The sequence below is a fragment of the Ursus americanus genome, chromosome X, assembly GCF_024610735.1.
Source record: "Ursus americanus isolate L20-20 chromosome X, mUrsAme1.1.p, whole genome shotgun sequence".
Classification (NCBI taxonomy): domain Eukaryota; kingdom Metazoa; phylum Chordata; class Mammalia; order Carnivora; family Ursidae; genus Ursus; species Ursus americanus.
Genome location: NC_142164.1, coordinates 115969641 through 115993328, shown reverse-complemented (window position 1 = coordinate 115993328; position 23688 = coordinate 115969641). Strand labels below are relative to the sequence as shown.

General features: G+C 48.5%; 2 long non-coding RNA genes and 1 other non-coding gene across 3 annotated transcripts; 1 reads left to right on the top strand and 2 right to left on the bottom strand.

Annotated features, from left to right (window-relative positions):
* Nucleotides 1-642: 642 nt before the first annotated feature.
* LOC148107015 (uncharacterized) lies at nt 643-20626 on the top strand. The gene is made up of 3 exons (XR_015723312.1): nt 643-874; nt 19816-20115; nt 20541-20626. It is a non-coding gene; the product is annotated as an uncharacterized LOC148107015 (long non-coding RNA).
* Nucleotides 14009-14081, bottom strand: TRNAV-UAC (transfer RNA valine (anticodon UAC)). Its single transcript has one exon. It is a non-coding gene; the product is annotated as a tRNA-Val (tRNA).
* Nucleotides 20509-23596, bottom strand: LOC148107014 (uncharacterized). The gene is made up of 3 exons (XR_015723313.1): nt 23250-23596; nt 22320-22522; nt 20509-22101 (listed from the first exon to the last, which is right to left on the bottom strand). It is a non-coding gene; the product is annotated as an uncharacterized LOC148107014 (long non-coding RNA).
* Between the last annotated feature and the right edge of the window lie 92 nt (nt 23597-23688).

Genomic DNA, 23688 nt, shown 5'->3' with positions numbered 1-23688 from the left:
AACTGTCTTGGTCCAATTTTCCAAGCAATTGCCCTTCTATTATATCAGTTGTTTTTAAGGAGGGGGAGATGGATGTACAATAATGAGAATGGAATCTTAAACTGTGTCTCTTCGAAAGCCATTAAGCAGATTAAAAGAAGTGCTGTCAAATAAGACCCAATCACTCAAATGACCGTGTTCACCACTTAAAATTCCCCGCCACTCAGTCGGCTAAGCAGCCTGCTCTTGTTTTCAGCTTGGGTTGTGGTCTCGGGGTCCTGGAATCGAGCCCCACGGCGGGCTCTGCGCTCAGTGGGGAGTCTGCTTCAGGATTCTCTCTCTGCCTCTGCCCCTCTGCCCTCAAATACATAAATAAATCTTTTAAAAAATCCCCATCAAAGCATTCCAACCACTCGTTCACACATTCCAACTGTTAGCATTTGGCGTTCCAGAGGCTGTTCTAGGCCCTGGGAAGGCAAACAAGGTCAAGATTTGAGGCCAGAGGACACTGACCCAGGGTAGCACTCAAGTAACAACCGAGGGCCGAAGGCTCTGGGACTCAGGGCACAACGTGGTTGAAGTGGAAGGCAGGGAGGAGGTGGCCGGCAGGGGGAGCCGGCGAGGAAACAGAGAAGGCCCCTTCCCGGATCTGGGGCGGGGGCGGGAGCCTCATGGCGGGATTAGCATTCTGGAAAGGTCCTTCTGGCCACAGTTGAGAAGGGGCTTTTGTTACAAGCTTCTGGTGGCCAGGAATGCAACTGCATGGGGCGGAGGAGGCGTGAACGGGGCAGCACGGACGCCGGAAGCAGTCCTCCAGCCAGCATGCCAGAAACTTCCTACACCTCCAGGCTGTCCTGCACCCACATGACCCAGTGTGAGAAGCTCTCTCAGAACGGTACGTCGTGGAATCTTGAAAGGGCCCAGTCCTGGAGTCGGAAAGGGCTGGTTTAGAATTCTACCACTTCCACTTAGGAGTGATGGGACTGGGGCACATTGCGAAGGCTCACTGAGCCTCGGCTGCCTCGGGGACAGTAAGCTGCCTTCCCGGAGCTGAGGCAGAACGGCACGAGGCAGGGTGTGCTCTCGGACACCTCCTGGCCTGTGGGGAGCACTCAGTAAGGGGTACCTGCTATCATGGGGGGGATCAGCCTGTGCGTGGGGCTCCAAATAAGGGGGAGGGGAGAGCCTGTGTTAGCAAGAAGGGGGACGATGGGGGTATCTGGGGCCTTGGGGAAATGGTTTCAGTGGCATGCAGCGCTGGTATAGACAGCTTATGGGAGCCCTAATCAGGGGAGGGGAGAGGCCGCAGGGCAGATAAGGAAAACAAGTTGCCGGAGTTCCCAGCATGGGCTTGGTTTGGTTTTAACGAGATGTGAGGACGTGGATAAGATAAAGAGAATGGTTGAGTTTTTTCCCTGCCCTCTTAGGTCTCATTTTGCGTTCTCTGACTCATCAGATGGAGCAAAGGAAATGCCCCCCCCCCCCGCCGGGTTTCATCAGTGCCACCAGTGGAGTCCCTCTCAACAGGATTCCTTCATTCTCTCCCTGATGTCTTAAAGGGAATCTCAACCTGGTGTGGATTTGGCCCTCAGGGGACAATTGCGATGCCTGGGGACATTTCAGGTTGTCCTGACCACAGGGGGCTGCTGGCCTCTGGTTGGTAGAAGCCAGGGATGCCATTAAACGTCCTGCAGTGCACAGGACAGCACTCTTCGCTGCCCCCCTCCCCTGGAGAATCATCGGGCCCCCAGTGTCACTGGCTCAAGGTCGAGCAACCCAGACTAAAGAAATATTTCTTGCCGGCGTTAGGGGCTGGGAGTGCGGTGGTGAGAAGACAGGGTCCGGCTTTGTAGCCTGGGGCAGACAGTATAGACCAGCAAGCGAGTTCAGCCTGATAGGGGCCACCAGGGGGAGACAGAGGCTGCGGAAGGGGCACAGGAGAGGGACGCAGCGGCCGCCGCGGGCTGGAAAGTGCTCCGGGGAGTGCCGACAGGGAAAGGAGTGACCCTCAGCCGGGGAGGGGGCGAGCGGCCGAGGTGGGGGGGAAGGTTTCCAGGAGCGGAGAGAGAGCCGGCCTGCAGCCGGGAGCCGGGGCCTGCCCGCGGGAGGCGGGAGTGGAGGCGGCGACCTGGCTAAGGACGCAGGGGCAGCGGCGGGCAGGGCTGGGGCCCGGAGGCTGCCTCCGGGGTGGGACCGCAAAGCACAGGAGAGGTGGCAGCCCAGTCGAGGGCGTGGCCGCAGGAACGGAGGGAAAAGAGGTGAAGGTCGCTGCAGTGCCCGGATTTGGGGCTCGTTGGGAAAGAGGGGACCAGCAAGTGTGCTGACTGGAGGTGACAGCCACACATGGCCCTTGGGCAGCAGAGGCATTCGGAGGCGACTGAGGCTATTCGCAGCTAGACTTCGAAGATATTGGCTGATACCCCCCCCCCCAAGCCTTCTATTTCCTGACGACTGTGCACAGGCCGGAGTTCGGGGGGCCGCGAGCAAACCACGCACCGTAGAGGACGGATTTATAGATTCCAGACCAAAGTGTGGGCAGGACATCCTGCTCAGTCACCGCGCCCCGGCTCTGAATGGGACCGCGGGAGCGGGAGCGGGGAAGGCCACGGCCACCCGGGTGCTCGCTGCCGCAGGGTTGGTGGCGCCCCGTCGCTGAGCCCTGCGAACTTGGTGGAGAGAAATCAGGAAGTGACTGTTTTTCTCCTACTACCGCGTGGACGAACCTTGAAAACATGATGTAAGTGAAAGAAGGCAGATACAAAAGACCATCCAGGATCTGACGGCATCTGCATGAAATCTCCAGAGCCTGCCTGGAGGCGGAGAGGAGGCTGGCGGCAGCAGGGGCTGGGAGCAGAAGGGGAGCGACTGCTAGCAGGGACGGGGGTTCTTTTTGTGGTGATGGAAATGTCCTAAAACCATTATGGTGATGGAAATGTCCTAAAACCATTATGGTGATGCTTAACCCCGTGAATATACTACAAATCACTGACTGGAACATTTCGGATGTGTGAATTATATGGGATGTGGATAATAGCTCAATAAAATGGTTCTATTTATCTGAGAGATTCACATCACACCGTGAATTGCTGATAAACACTCTTTGTGAACTAAGAAACAAAAGACACTTCATTTGATGACATCTATTCTCTTTTTAAAATTTTAAAAAATATTTTGTTTATTTATTTGTCAGAGAGAGAGAAAACACAAGCAGGGGGATGGGCAGGCAGAGGGAGAAGCAGACTTCCCACTGAGCCACCCAGGCGCCCCAATGGTATCTATTTTAAATGAACACTTAAATCTTTGGTGAAACATGAATGCGGTTTTACCTAACCTGGGGGAGGTGACACTTTTCAGAATCGCTGTGGAGCGTTTTCAAACCACCCATGCTCCAACTCGCCCCAGCAAAGCACCCCTCCACTGACCCCGGGTCCCCGCTGGTGAATCGCTGCACTGGAGGAATTCCCTGAAAGTGAGGAACCAGACTCGAAAACTCGTCATTACCACTGTTATGTAAGATTGTTCTGGAAGGTCTAGCCAGGGTGATGTAAGTCAGAGACAGAGAAATGAGGTATAATTATCCTAGATGGGTGCATAAATCATTGTTCAGCTACCTTAATTCTATACCTAAAAAAGCCCAAGAGAACGCCTGAAAAAGCGATTGCAAACCAGCAGAAACTTTCATTACACTGCTGGATACTAAATACACAAAAATCAACCACCTTTCTATGTACCTACAGTGGTCCTTTGGAAATTAGAATTGAAATGAAGTCCTTTCACAAAAACAACAAACTCTCAAATACCTAGCAATAAGCTTGATGTAAAAAGTGCCTGAGCCTGTCTGAAAGTTCCTGAGCGTTCCCAAGAGCCAATGAGAAGACATGAGACGCGCCACGCTCCCGGAGGGGGAGATGGTATCTCCCAAAGTTGTTCGGCCTTCCTGGATGCATTGGTTGACTTCATGTGATTCTAAGCAAAAACTTATGATAAATAGTGAATGAGAAAAAAATGGGTAAAATCCACACATACGAAGATTGGTGCAATTCACTATTTGTCACGTTTATTGCAAAGAAAACCACCGTTAACAAATACGGATCACTGGTTAGTGACATGCTTGGCGACATAGAGAGACGCGCTCACAGATGTGGGCAATTTACTGGGAAATGCATCAAAGAATCAGACGGATTGACTGATTGACGGAGACAGAGATGGGTGCGGGGCTAGATCCGTGAAAAAGGAGCGCTAGTAAAATGGCAAAGGTAGACTCCAGGCGGGAAGTATCCGTGCGTTAGTGGTAAAATTTTTTCAATCTTGTTGAATATTTGGAAATGCTCATAATAAAAGGTTGGGGAAAATACAGAGCAAAGAATAACAAAACCAAGAATGCATACATAGTGTGAGTCCAATTTTAAAAATATGAGCTGAAAACAGATGGGGAGAAAATGGGCTAAGATATGAACTGTGGTGAAATCATACGTGGTTTTTTTTTCATACGGCATGCCTTGACCAGATTTTCTTTTTTTACAATATCCCCGGACTACTTTCAACATAACGCGAGGGGTATTGCTGCCCACCCACTGGCCCTCTGGCCCAGCGAGAAAGGCCCACGGGGCAGCAGCGTCTCCCAGGTGTGCTCCCTACCCATGGCCATGACTTTGAGCACCTCCTGAGTTCCCAGAGTCCTTTAAACACAGCTTGAGGCGTGTGTCCACGTTGGCTTCTCAGGCGATGACCAAACCTACCGCTGACTCATGTATTTTGAGTTCTCAGGCCACGGCCCCGCCCCGTCTTCATCTCTGCCGGTCACAGCGCTACTGCAGCCATTCCTCCAACCAGACCCTGTAGGTTCCTATAGTTTTTGTCCGTTATTTAAAATGCCTTTTCTTAAAAAAAGATTCTATTTTTAAGTAATCCCCACACCTAATGTGGGGCTTGAAACTACAACCCCGAGATCAAGAGTTGTGTGCTCTACCCATTAAGCCAGCCAGGCGCCCCTAAAATGTCTTATTTTAAATGATCTTTGTCCAGAAACTGAAAAGGAAGAATTTACAAATTTTTCTATGTGATGATGTAAAATCCCTGCATGGGAAAGGAAAGAGAGAGGGAGGGAGGCAGAGAGGGAAGGAGGGAAGGAAGAAAGGAAGGAAGGAAAATAAAGAATTATAAAATGACATTAGAGAAAAATATATTTGCAACATATATGACAAATGGCTGATTTACCTAATTTATGCAGAGCTCAAAATAAAAAGTCAGTAAAAAGAAAGATGAAGAAAAGCAGATGAAAAAACCCAATAGAAAAAAGATGAAGTGAACCAAAGCGTACAAAGAAACCTAAGTCACCATCCAACAGGAAAAAACGATTGTACCTCCACAGTTATAATAATAAAATACCTGGTAATGAAACACATGTGAACCAAAACAATAATGGAATAGAATTTCTTTTTTTTTTAAAGATTTTATTTATTTATGGACAGAGAGAGACACAGTGAGAGAGGGAACACAAGCAGGGGGAGTGGGAGAGGGAGACGCAGACTTCCCGCTGGGCCAGGAGCCAGACACAGGGCTTGATCCGAGGACCCCGGGATCATGACCCGAGCCGAAGGCAGACACTTAAGGACTGAGCCACCCAGGTGCCCCTGGAATAGAATTTCTTACCTTGCGAATTGCCAGAAGTTAATTGAAGAAGTTGAGTGATACCGGGTGGTGTTGAGGATGGCCGATCGGGAAATGAGTACTCAAGCCTTATTGAAAGCCAAATGGACGCAACTTTCTGAAGGACGATTGGACAATATCAATGAAATGTATAAATGCATGTAACCATCGAGCAAGACCCTGTTTGGAATTTACATTATAGAAATATTTATGTCACCAAGATTATATATGTACGATATTTATTGCAACATTTTTTTTTATCATAGCTAAAAAACAAAACGAAACAAAACCAAGAACTTGAAGCAACCAAAGTATCTGAACGGGGACCATATTGCTAGATATTTGTAAAAATGAAGAGGCCTGATGATAGATAAAGCAAGAATCAAATACCAACCTCAAGTTCAAGTTTAGCACCCAAGGAGCAGGAAAGTAGACTTTATACTGACAGACCTACAGTGCCCTGATCTTTGTATCTCCCCCGCCTGCGGATTCAGAATCCTGAGCCAATGGTGAAGCGAGAGTCTGTGATGTTTTTCCTTTCTTCGTACTTTTCTGGGTGCTCTAAATTTCCTGTAAGGAGCATGTATCAATTTTTAATAATGAAGTTATATATAGTGTCTTTATTACTATGTAAAGAATACTTTGGGATTTTAGAAATTACTCTACATTCAGAAGCATTTTCCATTTCTCCACAAGAGGGCAGCATAGGCATAACAAATAGCAAAAATGCTTTCCAGGTATTTGGTCTGAAATGGAACAGTGCTGTTAATTGTTGGGTTGTTCATTTTGATGTGTTCCTTGCACACAAAAAATTGTTCATTAAATTGTTTATTTGTATGATAAAACAACTATGTAGTCATTGTAATAATTGATATATAGGAGAAAACACAAGTCTATAGTCATACTCCTCAGACATAGCCAAAATTGACAGTCTAGCATTTATCTTCATGTTTACAGACGTGTGATGGAAAGAGGAAGATGCAGGTTTTCAAATAAAATGTGCCCACCCATGCAATTGTTTTGTAATCTACCCTTTCATATCAAACGTCTCTTGAGAATTTCCCTGTTTCCCTAAAATTCTTGATCTGGTGGTTTTTAAAGGTTGCACGGTGTTCCAGCCCGTCGACACACTGTGCCTTGTTTAACTGATGTAAATTGGTCGTTTAGGCTGTTTTAACCATCTTTAAATTATTAAAGATTTCCTATATACAAAATATACGTGGAAAAAACATGGTCACCCAATTAGTCACTGCTGAAATTTGATACATGTTTTTGCCATCTTTTCTCCAGGTATATTTTTTAAACATTTTATTTTTAAGTAATCTCTACACCCAACGTAGGGCTTGAACTCACAACCCTGAGGTGCTCCACCGACTGAGCCAGCCGGGTGCTCCTGCTTCAGATATTTTTTTTTTTTAAAGATTTTATTTATTTGACAGAGATAGAGACAGCCAGCGAGAGAGGGAACACAAGCAGGGGGAGTGGGAGAGAAAGAAGCAGGCTCATAGTGGAGGAGCCCGACGTGGGGCTCGATCCTGCAACGCAGGGATCACGCCCTGAGCCGAAGGCAGACGCTCAACCGCTGTGCCACCTAGGCGCCCCTGCTTCAGATATTTTTAATAAAAAAAAGTTTACAGGTAGAGTTGAAGTTCCCTCTGTCCCGTTAATTTCTATCCTTCCATCCCAACAGTCACCTCTAACGTGAAATTGGTGTTTATTTTTCCTATCCTTGATCTTACACTTTAATTACAAAAGTATGTTTCATAAACAGCATAGAATTGTTCTGAGTTTTTAAATTCCACACATAAACGCAATCACAAGGGCATATCCTTTATTCACTTAACATTATGATTTCGAGGGACGTCTGGGTGGCTTAGTCGGTTAGGCGTCTGCCTTTGGATTAGGGCATGATCCTGGGGTCCTGGGATCGAGCCCCATATCAGGCTCCCTGTTAAGCAGGGAGCCTGCTTCCCCCTCTCCCTCTGCCTGCAACTCCCCCTGCTTGTGCTCTCTCTTTCTCTCTGTCAAATAGGTAAAATCTTTAAAAAACACACACACAAAAATTATGATTTTAAGATTTACTCATGTTGATATAGACCCAGTTAATTTTTTTTTAAGATTTTATTTATTATTTGACAGAGAGAGAGACAGCCAGCGAGAGAGGGAACACAAGCAGGTGGAGTGGGAGAGGAAGAAGCAGGCTCCCAGCGGAGGAGCCTGATGTGGGGCTCCATCCCAGAATGGCCGGGATCACGCCCTGAGCCGAAGGCAGACGTTTACTTAATGACTGAGTCACCCAGGCGCCCCTAGACCCAGTTAATTTTAACTGCTCTAAGATATTATCATTTATAAATAGAATGCATTAACACATTCCCCTATTGATAAGTATTTAGTTGTTTCTAATACTTGTGAATCACCGCTTTTGGGATGGGGCGGGTGCACGGGAGTTTCTCTAGGGGCCCAGAGAAGGCTTGAACGTACTAAGCTGAGGAGTTTGGCATTCCAAGAAGGGCCAATTCAAAGGGGCGAGCCTCTTCAGCTCGACTAGGTCCTGCTGAATCGCACTCCCAGATGACTGCAGTTTCCAGGTCAGCCAGTCTTGAGCGAGAGTCCCATTTCTTCAGCTCCTCTGTGGGGTAGGACATGTAGCTTTGAGAATCTTCCATGTTAAGCATCTTTTTGTGGTCATCGGCCAGCAGGTTTTGACTTTTGTGAATTTCCTATCCATAGCCTTTGCTTATTATGCACTTGGGTTGTTTGTCTTTTTCTTAACGATTTGTATATGTTTTACACGTATTTCTGATTCCGACGGGGTCTCTACAAGAAGCACGTGGCAATGCGCAAACCCAGTAATTTAAGGAGAGCTCAGGAAGGGACTATTTACAAAAGCATGGACAGGTTGGGGGCAACAGATGAGGGGTAGGGCGCCACACCAGGCGGGCGACAGTGGGCATGTCACTGCCTCAGGCCTGGGGCGGCCAGGCAAACATCGGACAACAATCCTCCCTGGATTTCTGGTGTTTCCACACAGTCCAGGTCTGCCGAGCAAAGGGCACTGCAAGCTTGTTCAAGGATGATGGGATAGCAGCCAGCCTTGAGAGCGGGAGATAGTGGACATAATAAAGATAGAGAAGAACATCGCCCTCCCTGGAGACATTCCAGGATCCGAAAGCCTTATCCTGCCACCCGGAGACCTTTGCTTACCTTCCAGTGTGGCCCCCCGGGGAGTTTTGCTTGCATTCCTGACAGGGTCATCTCTCTGGAGCGGAGGATGGGAGCAGCCTGATAACAGCTCGGTTTCCTAACTCAGGATTCCTCTCTTGTGTGTGCGGCGTCCCCCACCCCCCGCCACGTGCAGGTGCACGTCGCCCTGTGGGAATCGGGGAGCTGGTACCAACTCAAGAGAGTGCTCTGGTTGCTACTTCTTGCTGGAATAAAGTCTGTGTCTCTGACCAGGGCTCTGGTGCTTTCCGTCAAGATATGTCCATGAAAAAAAAAAAAAAAAGATATGTACATGAAACCGGGGTAGGCTGACTCGTTAGCCTGCAGGAGGATAAAATCTCAGACTTTGCGGTTTCTGACCAGACAGGAATGCGCAGAGCCTGGGAAAGGTGACTGTACTAACGGGAGCTAAGCTTTGGTGGGGGGGGCACGGCCAGCTTTCTCCACAGGGCTGGAGCTAGGGCAAGAAGCTCACGCAGCCCAGGAAAGGCACCTAGCCCAGTGAACAGTTTTGAGCTTTGCAAATGTCTTCTCTTGGGCTGTGGCTGGTCTTTCCCTCCATAAGGATGGTCTATCTGCTACCGGTGTTTTGGGGATGTGTTCAGACTTGCTTTGTACACTTTTACCAGGTCTGCATTTGTAAATGTTCCATGTGTGTATTGACTAATTGTCGTACGTCGGCTTCTGTGTATGCCCCGTTAACTCAAGATAAACAGCAGCAGCTATAGTGACTAACCGGAGCGGGGTGTACCTGCGGGTTGGTTAAAAACAGGCGGAACTACAATACTCAACAATAACCACGTGCAAGGGGGCAGGTGTTTCTGCAAGTTAGAATGTTCTGGGCTGCAAGATTTTATTTATTTATGTGACAGAGAGACAGCCAGCAAGAGAGGGAACACAGCAGGGGGAGTGGGAGAGGAAGAAGCAGGCTCCCAGCGGAGGAGCCTGATGTGGGGCTCGATCCCACAACGCCGGGATCACGCCCTGAGCCGAAGGCAGACGCTTTAACGACTGCGCTACCCAGGCGCCCCCGTCCTATGAATTTTCTTTAAAAAGAGAGGAGACTTCTCCCAGAAGCCTTCCTATCCTATGTCCCGTCACATGGCTAGAATCGGGTCACACTGGTTTTCCTGAAAACAGGACTAGGCAGAAGATGATAAGGTTACTCGTGTTGAGTTGACTCTCAGAGCAAGAGAAGGAGTTGGCTTTCCCTTCAAGAGACCTGCTGTGCAGTTCAGGGCTGGATACCTGAAAAATGTTTGGATTCTTTCAGGTAGGAAGGAGAGTAGGTGGGTGCTGGGTAGGCAACCCAAAGCCTTCGCTACAGGTGACCAAACTGTCAAACTCACCAGTAAAAGCCAAGCAATCCAATTAAAAACTAGGCAAAAGACATGAAGAGCTATTTCACAGAAGAGGATATACGGATGGCAAGAGATGAAAAGGGGCTCAACTGCACTGGCCGTTTGAGAAATGCAAATCAAAACCACAATGAGATACTATTGCACACCCATCAGAAAGGCTAAAATTTAAAAACAGAAACAATAGTGACAACACCAAATGCTGATGAAGATGTGGAGAAACCTGTCCGTTTTTTTTTTTTTTTTTTGGTAAGATTTTATTTATTTGAGAGAGAGGAGAGGGTGTGCTGGGAGAAGGGCAAAGGGAGAGGGAGAAAGGGTCTTAAGCAGACTCGGTGCTGCGTGTGGAGACCGACTCGGGGCTCGATCTCACGACTCTGACATCACGACCTGAGCTGAAACTAAGAGTCTGTCGCTTAACCGACTGTGCCATCCAGGTGCCCCAACGCTGACCATTCCTACATTAGTGGTAGGAATGTAAAATGGTACAGCCACCGGAGAAAACATTTTGACAGTTTCTTAAAAGGCTAACCATACACTCAGCCATATGAAATTCAAATTTCAGCATCAATAAAGGCAGTCTTATTGGTACGCAACCTTATCCAACCACTTCCGAATCACGCAAATACGTCTTGCGGCTGCTTACAGGCTACCAAGGCAGAGACGGGTAGTTGTGACAGACCTACGGCCCGCAGTGACTCAAAGATTCACCATCTGCCCACTTACGGAAAAGGTTTGCTGGCCCTTGGCTTAGGTAAAATCAGCCCCCACACAAATACGTTGCAGTTAATCCGGCAATGGGACCCACCCTCCCCAAGATCCAATGAACCACGACTACATACGCCAACAGGACTGAATCCCACAGACGTGAAGTTGAGAAAAAGAAACCAGATACGAAAAAATACACATGGAACGCATCCTAGTGACAGGATATTTCAAAGCAGGCCTGACTGACCCAGGCTGGTAGGAATCAGGAGGCTGGTTACCCTTAGGGACAGTTTGGTGAGTGGAAGAGGCCAGGACAGGGTGTCTCAAGGGCCGACCCAGTGTCAGCTCAGCGGCTGAGTTCACTTCACAAACATTCACTGAGGTTCACACTTATGACTTACACGCTTACTTGTACTAAGTTACGCTTCAACAAAGATGGGCAGGAGAAGACAAGTGATGGGGGCACCGCTGCTTGGCCACGTCTGGGAACGGGTGGTGAAATGGAAGCAGGCCCAAATTTCTTCTGCACGTGCTCATGTTCTGTTTGTCGGCTCGTCTTCCCTAGCTCAGCTTTCGTTGTTTCCTACCTTTTTTCCTCCCTCGAGCAAGAGGAGCTCCTCTCAGCTTTGGCAGACCTATTGTGTGGGCAACAGGAAGTAGGGGGCTGGTATGCAGGTCTGAGCATTTGTCACAGATATTCATCACCAGGTGACAAATCACCTCCAAAATGAATGGCTTCAAAGACAATATTTTATGGTGTGTTCATGATTCTGTGGGTCGGGCAGGGCTCAGCTCTGCTCCATGTGGCTTCAGCGGCATTCACGCTGGCTGAAACAGAAGGTTCGAGAAGACTTCAACTTAGACAGTTGGCTCCTCAGTGTTCCTTGCCACATAGCCATCTTGGGCGGCCTTGTAGCAGAGCGGTCTCAGAGTAATCAGACTCCTTGCATGGTGCCTGGTTTCCAAGAACCAGACAGTAGAAGGGCCCCTGCTCTTAAGCCTGGGAAAGGAAGGCCTAGCCCGTCACTCCCATCCAGTTATACTGGTCAAAGTAAGAGGCTAAACAGACTCCCTCCTCCTGACATAAGGAACAGAAATGCATGTGTGACCTTCTTTAATCCACCCAGAACTTTATCTAGGGTGCTAGGACTGGGGTTGGCTGGAGCTCAGCACACTTCCTGGAGCCCTAGGGCTCCACTGATTACAGCAGAAACCTCCGGCCACTGGCCATCTCGCCGGAGCCTCCTGGGGAAACATCATGTTCCAACCACCCAAGCGCCATTTGCATTAACTCAGTAACAAATATACACACAACTGAATGACTGATAGAGGAAATTTGCCGAAAATTTAAGTTTTCATTTAAAACAAATGCTACTGGGTGATGGACATTGAGGAGGGGGCGTGATGGAATGAGCGCTGAGTGTTACATAAGACTGACGAGGCACTGACCTCTACCTCTGAAACCAATACTACTCCATATGTGAATTAATTGAATTTAAATTAAAAAAATAATTAAAAAAATAAAGATGTCAAAAAAAAAAAAAGAGCGGAAAAAAAAAGTAACTAGAACAAATGCTACCGTGGACTCTGTTGAGCAGAAACTGCAGCCGCACAACATCGCGGCAACAGCTGCTCGTGCTGCTCGGACGCTTCTCCACGCGGAGGCTTCCTAAACGGCCGCGGGCCTGGCGCTGTGGGCCGATGCGGATTCCGCAGGCCTGGAGTGAGGTGTGATGGTGCTGCCCGGTGGGCCACAGGGTAGGACTCTCAGTGTGCTTGGGCACAATCAGGCCACAGTGGAATTCAAACAGTCAGAGGTCAGGAACTTCTGAAGCACACGGCGGCCTCAAACAGGGTTATTTGGACCCTCCATCAACACTCCCCAGGGCTAAGCCGGTCCTTTATAAGGACCCTAAACCAGCTGGCTAGGGGTGAAATAACGTATTCAGATGACAGCCAATCTCTCTCTCTCTCTCTTTCCCACACACACACACACACACACACACACACACACACACCCCTATAGTGGATGAGAACATGACAAGAGCAGAGTATTAGACTCAGATTATGAGCAGAACAGAACACAAGCACCTCGGGAAGAATGCAACCTGACCTCTCTCCGACCTTATCAGGTCTAAGCGGGATCTGGAGGGCTGAGTAAGGTTACTGAGTGTGGGTGCAATGTATTTGGTAAATAGTATTGGTACTTGCTCATACGATTGCCATAGGCTTGCAAAGACGGACATGTGCTTTTTTAAATGTAAGCCCAGTAATTTGTAATTTGTACATTGTACAGCTCTTCGGAAGAGGTGATTAGAGCCCCCCAAAGTGGTGTGTGCGTGCGTGTGTGTGCAAAAGAGATGTATTCATTTTTACAGACTTGATAGTCAATTTATTTAAGTTACAGGTTCAAATGCCTTGTTTACCTTAACCTTTTAAGTTTAGCCTAGAAATCTTATTATTCTTTTTCTTAATTCATTTTTAATTCTGGCAAATAGTAACGACCACTTTTAAGGGGCCTCTGGAGAATACTTGATCCTACTTGCAAGCTTAGTTCATTAAATACTGTCCCGAATTTGCAAGCACATTTAAAACAGTGCGGGGCGCCCGGCTGGCTCCGTCGGTGGGGTGTGCGACTCTTGATCTCGGGGTTATGAGTTTGAGCCCCACGTTGGGCGTAGTGATGACTTAAAAATAAATTCTTAGAAAAACAAAACCCAAAAAAGGCCCTGAACACCCCACACAACTTAGTGAACTGCAGTCAGTTTCCTTTTTAATCACTTCAAGTGTCTCAATTAACAAATACATTTCCAAGTATGCAAATAACTTTTGAGTCTAATGAATTAAACATATAGTGAAGCTTAGGTTTTCTTTTCTTTCTTTCTTTTTTCCTTTTAAGATTTTATTTATCTGTTAGAGAGAGAGCACAAATGGGAGGAGGGGCAGGTAGAGGGAGAAGCAGGCTCCCCGCTGAACAAGTAGCCCGATGTGGGACTCGATTCCAGGACCCTGGGATCATGACCTGAGCCGAAGGCAGATGCCCAAAGGACTGAGCCACCCAGGTGCCCCAGAGAAAAGGAATGTCCCACCCATGGTTCCACTGGGGCTTGAACCCAGGACCTTCTGCGTGTATAGCAGCCGTGATAACCACTACACTATGGAACCTTCATTGTTCTTTTTTAAGTTTTCTTAAAAATGTTCCAAAACTGAAAAATGAATGTTCCAATACTGTAGATAAAATTAGTTTTCAACGAAAATTACAAGTTTAGATAAATTACCTAATTATGCATTTTACAGTGGTTTCCAAAGCTCAGAAAATCTTTGAAACTTTATGAATGCATGAGATATCAGATACGCACAGATTCCTTCTTCACCCCAAATATGAATCCCATAGTTTCGATTCTCTTCAATTCCTGTACTTTTCCTAAATTCTCGATCTCAGAGGTTCATTCCCATTACAGACGATAGTTACCATCCCATGACTGAGCCCGCATACACACTCAAGATTTGGGCTGGCCCCTGGCTAGATTCCTGTCGGTGGCCCTAATGGGACACTTGAAGTCTATTAATGATTGCTATGTCCTCCATGCTGTATTTCATGGGAGGTCTCAAGACCCTGACACCCTTAGGGTTTTTTCTTTTTTTTAAGACCTTATTTTTAAGTAACCTGTGCGCCCCACGGGGGGCTTGAACTCATGACCCCGAGATCAAGAGTCACACGCTCCACCAACTGAGCCAGCCGGGCGCCCCCCTGTCCTTTCGTTTTCAGCTCCAGCTCTTGACTGGATTTTGCCTTTATGTGGTTCTCACCCTGTGTACTCCTCTCTAGCTCCAAAGACCTTTGCACTTGAGGAATCCTAAGATGTGTAAATACCCTTTTATCTGCTAATAAGACCTTGGGAATCCATGGAATCTTTCTAAAGGCTTTGATCAGACTGGGTTTGGATTTTAGGGCAGGATTGCTTAATAGGTGGTGGTGTTTTCTTCCCTAGAGGCACATCAAGTCTGGGCGCCTCTCTTTTTGTGGTTTCAGCAGGAAAGCATACTTTTTTTGCTATTCCAAATTACATTCAATTTTTAGTATCTCACAGGACCCTGTCTGAGCTGCGGTCGCCAAATCTGAGGTCATCTTAGTGACAAGGTGCGATGTAGGTAATGGCAGGCTAATTATTCATTCAACAAATATTTATCCGTTACCTGCTCTTTGTAGGTCTACCGTAGAGAACATAAGATGCCCTTTTCCTTCTGTTGCTTCTTGCCCAGAACTTCTCAACCTCAGTACTACAGTCTGTGGCCTCTACTCACTAGATTCCAGCAGCTCCCGGTTTAGAACGAAAGAATGTTACGTCTCGGGCAATGTGAAATACCTGGTCTGGATCACATCTGTGGTGGGCAGAAGAATGGCCCCCCAAAGATGTCCAGACACATCCGAATCCCCCAAATCTATGTTTTTTACGTGGCATATGGGACTTTGCAGATGGGGTTAAATTCAAGATCTTGAGATGGAACGATGAGTCTGCATTATCCGCGTGAACCCACTGGAATCACACGGGTCCGCGTAGGAAAGAAGCAGGAGGTCAGTGTCAGGGAAGGAAGGGTGAGACGCAAGTTGAGGGTGGGAGAGGGACCCAGTTGCTGGAAAGGGCCATGAGGCAAGGAATACAAGCAGCCTCTAGATGCTGGAAAGGGTAAGGAAACAGAGCCTCCCCAGGAGCCCCCAGAAGGAACGAAGCCTGGCTGACACCTTAATTTTAGCACAAGAGATTCATTTGGGACTTCTGACCTCCAGAACTGTAAGATAATAAATGCCTGTTCTTTCGAGTCACTGTGCTTACAGTGATTTCTTACAGCAGCTAGAGAAAATGAGTCCAGTATCCAAAATTCAGATTCTATTGGCTCAGCTGCTTTTATGAAGCTCCGATGGAATTAATTAAAACATTTTTTTGTTATGATGGAAATTTTAAGCATATATACGTGACAGAGAGCAGCATAATGAACCCCCTTGACCCATCACCAGCTTCAGCAATTATCAACTCACAATGACCTTGTTTCAAATCCACTCACTCCTGTCCTCCATCACCTGTATTATGTTTAAGCAAATCCTAGATATATCACGTTTCCCATAATTATTTCCAAATGCATTTCTAAAATGTATGGACTATTTAAAGTTTTTCTTTTTTTTAAGATTTTATTTATTTATTTGACAGAGAGAGAGAGCAAGTGCCCACAAGCAGGGAGAGCAGCAGGCAGAGGGAGAAGCAGGCTCCCTGCTGAGCAGGGAGCCCAATGTGGGACTCGATCCCAGGACCCTGGGATCGTGACCTGAGCTGAAGGCAGACGCCCAACCAACTGAGCCACCCGGGCACCCCAACGTATGGACTATTTAAAAAAAATAACTGAAATATCATTATTCAACCTAAATTAAAAAAAAAAAAAGAATTCCTTAAGACCATCAACTCTCAAGGAGTATTCCCATTTCCAGTTGCCTCAAATATCACAGATGTTTTTTCCAGTTGGTTCATTTATTTATCTTTTAAAGATTTTATTTATTTATTTGAGAGAGAGCCGGAGAGAGAGCACGAGTGGAAGGGAGGGGCAGAAGCAGAAACAGACTCCCCACTGAGCAGGAAGCCTGACGCAGGGCTCGATCCCAGGATCCTGGGATCATAACTGGCAGAGCCACCCAGGCGCCCCTCCGGTTGGTTTGTTAATTGGGATTCAAATACAGCCCACACCATGCTACCGGTTGCTATGTCTCTGTAGTCTCTTTTTCATCCACAGGCTCCCTTTCCATCTCTTTTGTCCCCCTAGAAGTGTATTTCTCAAAGAAACAAGGTCATTGGTTGGGTAGAGTTTCCCCAGCTGGGATTTTGTTGATAGCATCCCCAAGATGTTAATATGGCCCTGTGATGTCTGTATTTCCTGGGAGCTGGTAATCAGATCCACAGGCTTTGATCCGATTCAGGTTTGACTTTTTGGCAAGACCGAGTCCTAGGTGGTGTGTTCTTCCACGGAAATGTGTCAGTGCTGGATGGCTATCTTTTCGTGATCTTAGCAGCCACTGAAGCTCAAGCCAAGATCCAGTCCATCCATGGGGGTGGGTGGGGGCTTCATTCAAATTCTGATTCCATCACTCCTTGAGGACTAGCCGAATGTTTTCAAGAAGAGACGCTTCTCTTATCTACAGGGTGGACACCCAGTGGTTCAAGACACTTGTTAACTTTGGGCAGCACACGGCAAATACGGACATTTCTGGCTTGCTTCTGGTCTGCACGGCATGCTGGCCATTTCTGTTTAGGGAACGGAGTCTTGGAGTCAAGCATCACAGACCTGGGGCTCCTGGGTTTGGTGGGATTTCTGGGTGCTGTCAAGGTGGGTTTCTGTTTTCTGGGACTTCCTGGCATTGGTTGGGACTCTGAGGACAGAGTTCCATAGATTCCTGTCCCCACCGCCCACCTCAAGGCAATAGCAGGAGCCTGGGGACAAATGTGGAGGCCTATGAGTTTCCTGGGGCCGCAGTAACAAAGTAACAGACCGGGTGGCTTAAAACAACCGAAATTTCTTCTCTCACTGTTCTGGAGGCTAGAAGTCTGAAATCAAGGTCCTGGCAGGGCCGTGCTGTCTCCCTCCGAAGACTCTGGGGAGCATCCGTTCTGAGTCTTTCTCCCAGCTTCTAGTGCTGCGGGCATCACTCCAGTCTCTGCCTCCCTCATCACATGGCCTTCTCCCTGTGTGTCTGTGTCTCTCCTTTGTCTAAGGACACCAGTTATATTGGTTTAAGGGTTCACTCTACGTGGGTTTGAATTCATCTTAATTTAACTAATTACATCTGACCCTATTTCCAAATAAGGGCATGTTCACAGGTACAAGGCATAGGACTTGAACATTTCTTTTGGGGACATACTTCAACCCCCAACACCTGGGAACCCAGGGCATAGGAGTAGTGGACATTTTTCCTGCCAGCAAGGTTGTGCTGACCTCGGGGAGGTAGTTGGCCTGACAGAGAAGCCTTGGAAACGAGTGCTTTGATTTGCAGGGGCAGGGTCTTTTCCCCCAAATGATCTTCTGTGCTGTCACTGAAAATTGCAGAGCAGGGGAGGGAGAAGCAGGCTCCCCGCTGAGCAAGGAGCCCGATGACGATGACGTGGGGCTCGATCTCAGGACTCCAGGATCACGACCTGAGCCGAAGGCAGACACTTCCCCGACTGAGCCACCCAGGCGCCCCGGGCTTGGCACCTCTAAAATGATAAATAAATCCTTATTGATTATGAAGTTAAGGAAAACATTACCCAGATGGCTCTTGGAATCGATATTGTGAAATCCCCCCCAAACCATCCCCTTTTGTGTGTGTCATCCAGCGCTCTGCGCCCTGATGGGTCTGGGCACGGGGCTCCGTGAGCTCCCCCACCCCGCGGCCGCTGCTGGTTCGAACCACTCTGTGAGCAGAAAGAGTTGTGGAAACACTGAGCAACTGGTTATAAAGTCGAAAGATATGATTTCTAATTTATATGTTGACCTGACTGGACCATGTGGTGCCCAGATATTTGGTCTGTGTCTGTGAAGTTGCTTCTGGACGAGACGAATGTTTGAATCAATAGACTGAGGAAAGCAGATGTGGGTGGGTCTCATCCAATTTGTCCAGGGCTGAATAATACAGAAAGAATGACTCTCTGTGAGTAAGGGGGAAGTCCTTCTGCCTGACCATTGGGCTGGGACATCACTTTTCCTGCCTTTGGACTTGAACTGAAAGATCGGCTCTTCTTGAGGCTCGAGCCTGCTGGCCTTGGACTGGGTACACCGTTGGCTCTCCCCGGGTCTCCACGTCGCTGTCTGCAGGTCTTGGGACTTGTCAGCCTCCATAATCACGTCAGCAAATTCCTTAGAATGAATCTTTTTATCTATCTCTCTAGCTACCTATCTATCATCTCCTATCGGTCCTGTTTCTCTGGAAAGCCCCGAGTAACACGGAGGTCAGATGGGAACGCCAAGCTTCCGTCTCAGGGCTGATGCCTTATAGCAGTGGCCAGATCACATCGGACTAGATACTTACATTCCCTGAGCCTTGGCTTCCCCACCAGAAAGCCTAGGCAGTACGAATGTCATCCTGCATCACACCTGTGCTGGGGGGGCTCTCTGCTTCCGCACCAGTGACACGTGGGGGTGAGCACTGTCTGTGGGGGGCTGTCCTGTGCATGGCGGGAGGCTGAGCAGCCTCCCTGGCTTCTACTCACCGGATGAAGTCCAACCTCCTTCCAAAAGTGTCTCGGGACACTGCCACGTGTCCCCTGGGGGCCACAATCGCCCCTGGCTGAGAATCACTGATACGTAACGACCATCTTGTAGATTTGCTGGGTTGTCGCTCCAGGATCTAGCGAGGTTAACTGTGTTCCAAAGCTGTTCCATTCATGCTACAGAAGAGACTAAATCGTACCCCCAGTGTTGTCAGATGGAAAAAAAAAAAAGTGGTTCATGACCCAGAGGCTGCTCCTTACTGTGTTGCCTAAATCCTCCTTCTTGTTTCTGTAAGCGGGAGACTTCCAAGCTGCTCGGCTTGGCTCACAAGGCAGAGGGCTGCAGTTTAAGGATCTGTTTTTCCAAATACACAGGGGACCAGAGTCATAATCCTGACCCAGAGAGCCCAGCCAGGAGGAAGCGTCTTGTAGTATGCTGGCTCATGGCAGCTGTGTCTTCCTAAAATTATGGTTTGCCTGGGGTACATTTTCAGTCTACTCGTTAGCATTTTGTTGGACATAACCCATGGGCTGGGAAGGAAAAGCGGTAAAAATGTAGCCTTGGGAGGGGAGACTTGGAGAGGAAGGAAGTGGGTGGTTCTGAGTGTTCTAAGTTTGGGAGAGAAATTGGTCTAACATTTTTTTTAATCTGAATTTTAATTCCTCAGGTACAAGTGGAGTGTGCCTGCAGCGTGACAGCCAGGACCCGTTCTAAGAAGACTGCTTTGTGCTGGGAAGCCGACACACAGCAGAATAACGCACTAAAATGGACCGAACGCAGGCTGCCCGGCTTATCCACACAGCTGACTTTTCCAGAATACCCGACGTGCAGTCTTTGGAGTGGAAGGTCAGGAAAGGAGAACCACCCGAATCTCCAAACTGGCTGTATCTACACATTTGAGAAAAGCGCTGTCAGGTTCTCCGTCCCCACTCAAAATCTAAACAACAGCCTTTCTGATCACAGTCAAGTAAGTGTCAAAGTTAAAGCCATAAAGCCACAAAATAAAACACCAGGGAATAACCCCACCCTGTCCCCATTCCAGTCCCCGAGCCTGCGGAGGGGTCCCAGGTTAGGGATTTTGGCATTTATCTCTTCCTTTGCAGTCCCTAAACCAGCGAGACAGGAATTAGCAGGAACCCCATCTAATCTCCTCGACAGCCTGTGGATTTGCATTATTTAAATATATGGGAAGTGCCCATAACTGAGTAATTATTCTAGCATTTAAAGAATGCCAAACAATGAGCCATTTCTTCTTCAGACCCAATCCGGCCCACTTCCGGTTTCCTCTCAGCTCGATGTGCAGAATTAGCCCATGTGTCATTTCCTAGAACACTTGACTGTTTACACAAGTAAGCAAGACTCCTTTGGCAGTATTTATTTCTCTCATTTTAGATACGACGATTGTGGCCTTCATGGTACCCCCCTTTTCTAGAAGCTTCTCAAGCATCGAACGTGTCTAGATGCAAATTTGTACCTTGTATTTGAAAATAAAATAAAATAAGATAAAATAAAGACTCTCCTTCGGGAAGAGGAGTGGGGACAGAGGCGGAATCTAATTGAAAGTAAAAATCTTCAAACTCTGTGTTTGCTCATCTGGCATGCAAAGAGCGTGCTGCTTTTACTCCTTAACGAGCATTTGAAGGAAAATCTTCCGCAAGCTGTAGTTGAGTGCATTTTAACCACTGCAGAAAAGGGATTTCCCAGAAGGTCGGAGCTGCAAACAATCATCTGCACCTCAATTACCCAGAGCCTAAGTGGATTTTTCCTGAGCTGGTTTTACATCAGAAATCTTGGTGAGAGGATAGGTCACAGCAATGTTTGTACTTTCGTTGTTGGCGAGGCTGTGGTTTTAATACAGAGGCAATAAAGAATGTGTGATTGTGCATTCAGCTCAGACCGAAGACTTCTTCCCCTCCAGTGTCCGGCGTGTGCCTCTGTCTTTAGTCCCGCATGGAAAGCCCCGCTGGACCGTAAGAAAGACGGGCCTTCTTCTCCCTGACAATTAGCACACGCAGATCATTCTTCCCAATGGCTGGCGGTGCTGGGGAGTCAGGACTCCCTTCCTCCGGCGCCTCCGGCCCAGCCGCCTGCACAGGTCTGCAGGGACCAGCAGCGGCTGCCTAGGGCAAACCTTTCAAGTCAAGAAGGACTAACGGTGCTGTCAACAGGCCTTGGGCACCCCAAGTTCTGGCCTTTTTCTTTAGTTAGCTCACTCAGGGAAGATAAATGCAACAGGCCTGCTGTACTTCTCCCTGTCAGAGAGCTCCAGGGGCCACCTGGGCATGTGGATAAAGCTTTTCCAGCGGGGGTCTCCCATCCATCTTCACTGGCACGCTGTGTCCCCCCTTTTTCTGAATTCTCCTCTAGTGACGTGCACATGAAATAAGGACTATCCGTAGATGTTGTCATGATGGTCAGATGGTTTATATTTGCTAAGTGCTTGGAAGAGAGCAAGCGGAGCGGACTCTCTCAGGCCAGGCTCCCTAGAAGCGGCACCTGAGGTGGCCGTTCTCATGCGAGTGACTGGGCGGGGGGGTGCTGGCTGAAGGGGGTTGGGAGGCAGGCGAGGGCAGGGCACAGCTAGCAAAGCCATGGCAGCCCATGGGGAACTCTGGTGTGTGGCAGCCAGGAGTTTGTCCCACGAAGGCAAGAGGCAGGGCCGTCTTGCTGCAGAATCAGTCCCTGGGGGGTGGGCAGAACCTCTCAGAAGTCTGTCAGCCAAGGGTGACCCTCCCAGAACGGTCTGTGCCCCAGCCAAGGAGGTCTGGGTGGGATGCCGCATTTGCTGTGAGAATCAAGCATCTGGTGCCAGCAGCTCATGTGCCAAGGGAACAGGGCTCAGAACTTGGGAACCTGAAGGCCTGAGCCTCAGCTTCCGCATGGGAGGCGCCTTCCTTTGAGTCTCACGGGGCCTCCCTGAATCCTCGATTTGGGCTTGGAACCTGGGCTTCATCTGCAGACAAATCACAGTCGTAAGTGCCTTGTGGCGTGGGGGGTGCACAGGCTCTCTCTTGTTCTCTGCAGCATGCCAACACCCAGCCCAGTGCTTGTACACAGTAGGTGTGCAGCTCAGTCCCACCCGGTGTACAAGACCTCCCATCCTCGGGGAAAGGCCAGTCCACTCTTGCCTCTCAGCTCCTAACTGGATGGGTCTCCCCCCACTCCCCTTACTCTTTATGTGATACTTTCTCTTCTTGCCTTTGATGTGTGGGTGTTCTCCTCTCTCTGTAGAGTCTGGCTTCAGTCTAACACACCCTGGTCCCATTCAGGGCAGATTTGAGCGACAGTACCCAGATTTGTGAAATTCTGAAAGGACATGATGCCTGGGAGAGTGGAACGCAGCTTCAGCCTGGCCACGTTGGGTGGCAAAGTGACTGCAGGGTGGGTGGGAAGAGAGAGAAAAAGCAGTGGCAGCTTGCTTGGCAATAACTCATGCTGCTCAGAAGGGAAGAGATCACAGCAGGGAGACTTGCCCTTGGGCATCCCCCCCCCCCCCCCCCCCGCAACGTGCAAGATCAGGAAGTATTCGCTTTTTTGTTACTCTCCCTACCTTTTCCTGGGACATTAATAATCACCCATGTTTCACTAAAAGGACTCTAGTGGTGGGATTTCTGGCATATTAAGTTTTGGGTGGGGGCAGATACTTGGGGAGCAAGGAAGTCTCTGTGTTGTTGTGAGAGGAGGGGAGAAAAGAGCTTCCTTGGATATGTCCCAGTATGCAGTCTCCATGCCTCCACGGTCTTTAAAAACATTTCCCCCTTATAAAAGTAATGTTACCATTTTACAGACAATTTGGAGGGTAAATAATTTTTAAAAAACCATCTCACAAAGGAATGCAAACTACTGTGAGCCTTCTGAAAGGTTTTCCTTCAGTCTCTTCTATGTATCTAGACTTGGACCACTGTTTGACCTTTTACTAGCTGTTTTTATATCACCATAACACTGTTTTAAAACCTGCCTGATACTTTTCTGCATTTCCTGGCATTAAGTCTTGTGGCCAGGGAACTGGGGTACTAAGTAGCTGGGACACTTGGAGCAAGAGAGAACCTAAAGTTGGACTTCAATTTCCCCAGCTTGAGATGCGAGTGGAACATAAATTACCATCGAGGTTTCGAGGTTTCGGAATTGACCTGGCTTCCTCCCCAGCAGTGGCTTACTTGGGTCTCTGCTCAAACTATCAGAACCTCCGCTCTGGAAGGTGGAAGAGCTCAAGGCAGGTCAGGGGGCCTGGCCCAGAGCGGGGACTCCGGATCAGCCCTTCTGGGGCTCTCCTGGCAGGGATGCATAAGTGGCCACCTACCCGGCTCCCCGCTTCCAGGTGTGTCCTCCCAGCTCCACCCAAGATGACTGGCCACTGGTACCTCATCCAGCTACCCGAGCTCCCTCGGCCTCCCCTCCGGGGCTTTACCCCACTTCGCGGGACCATCTCGGGTATTCGGGAGACCCAAGGCACATGTCCCCCCCCCCCCCCGCCCCAAGTGAGTAGAAGGGAGGCCCCCAGACCTCCAAGGCCTGGGAACGGGTAAAATGAGGTGACCGC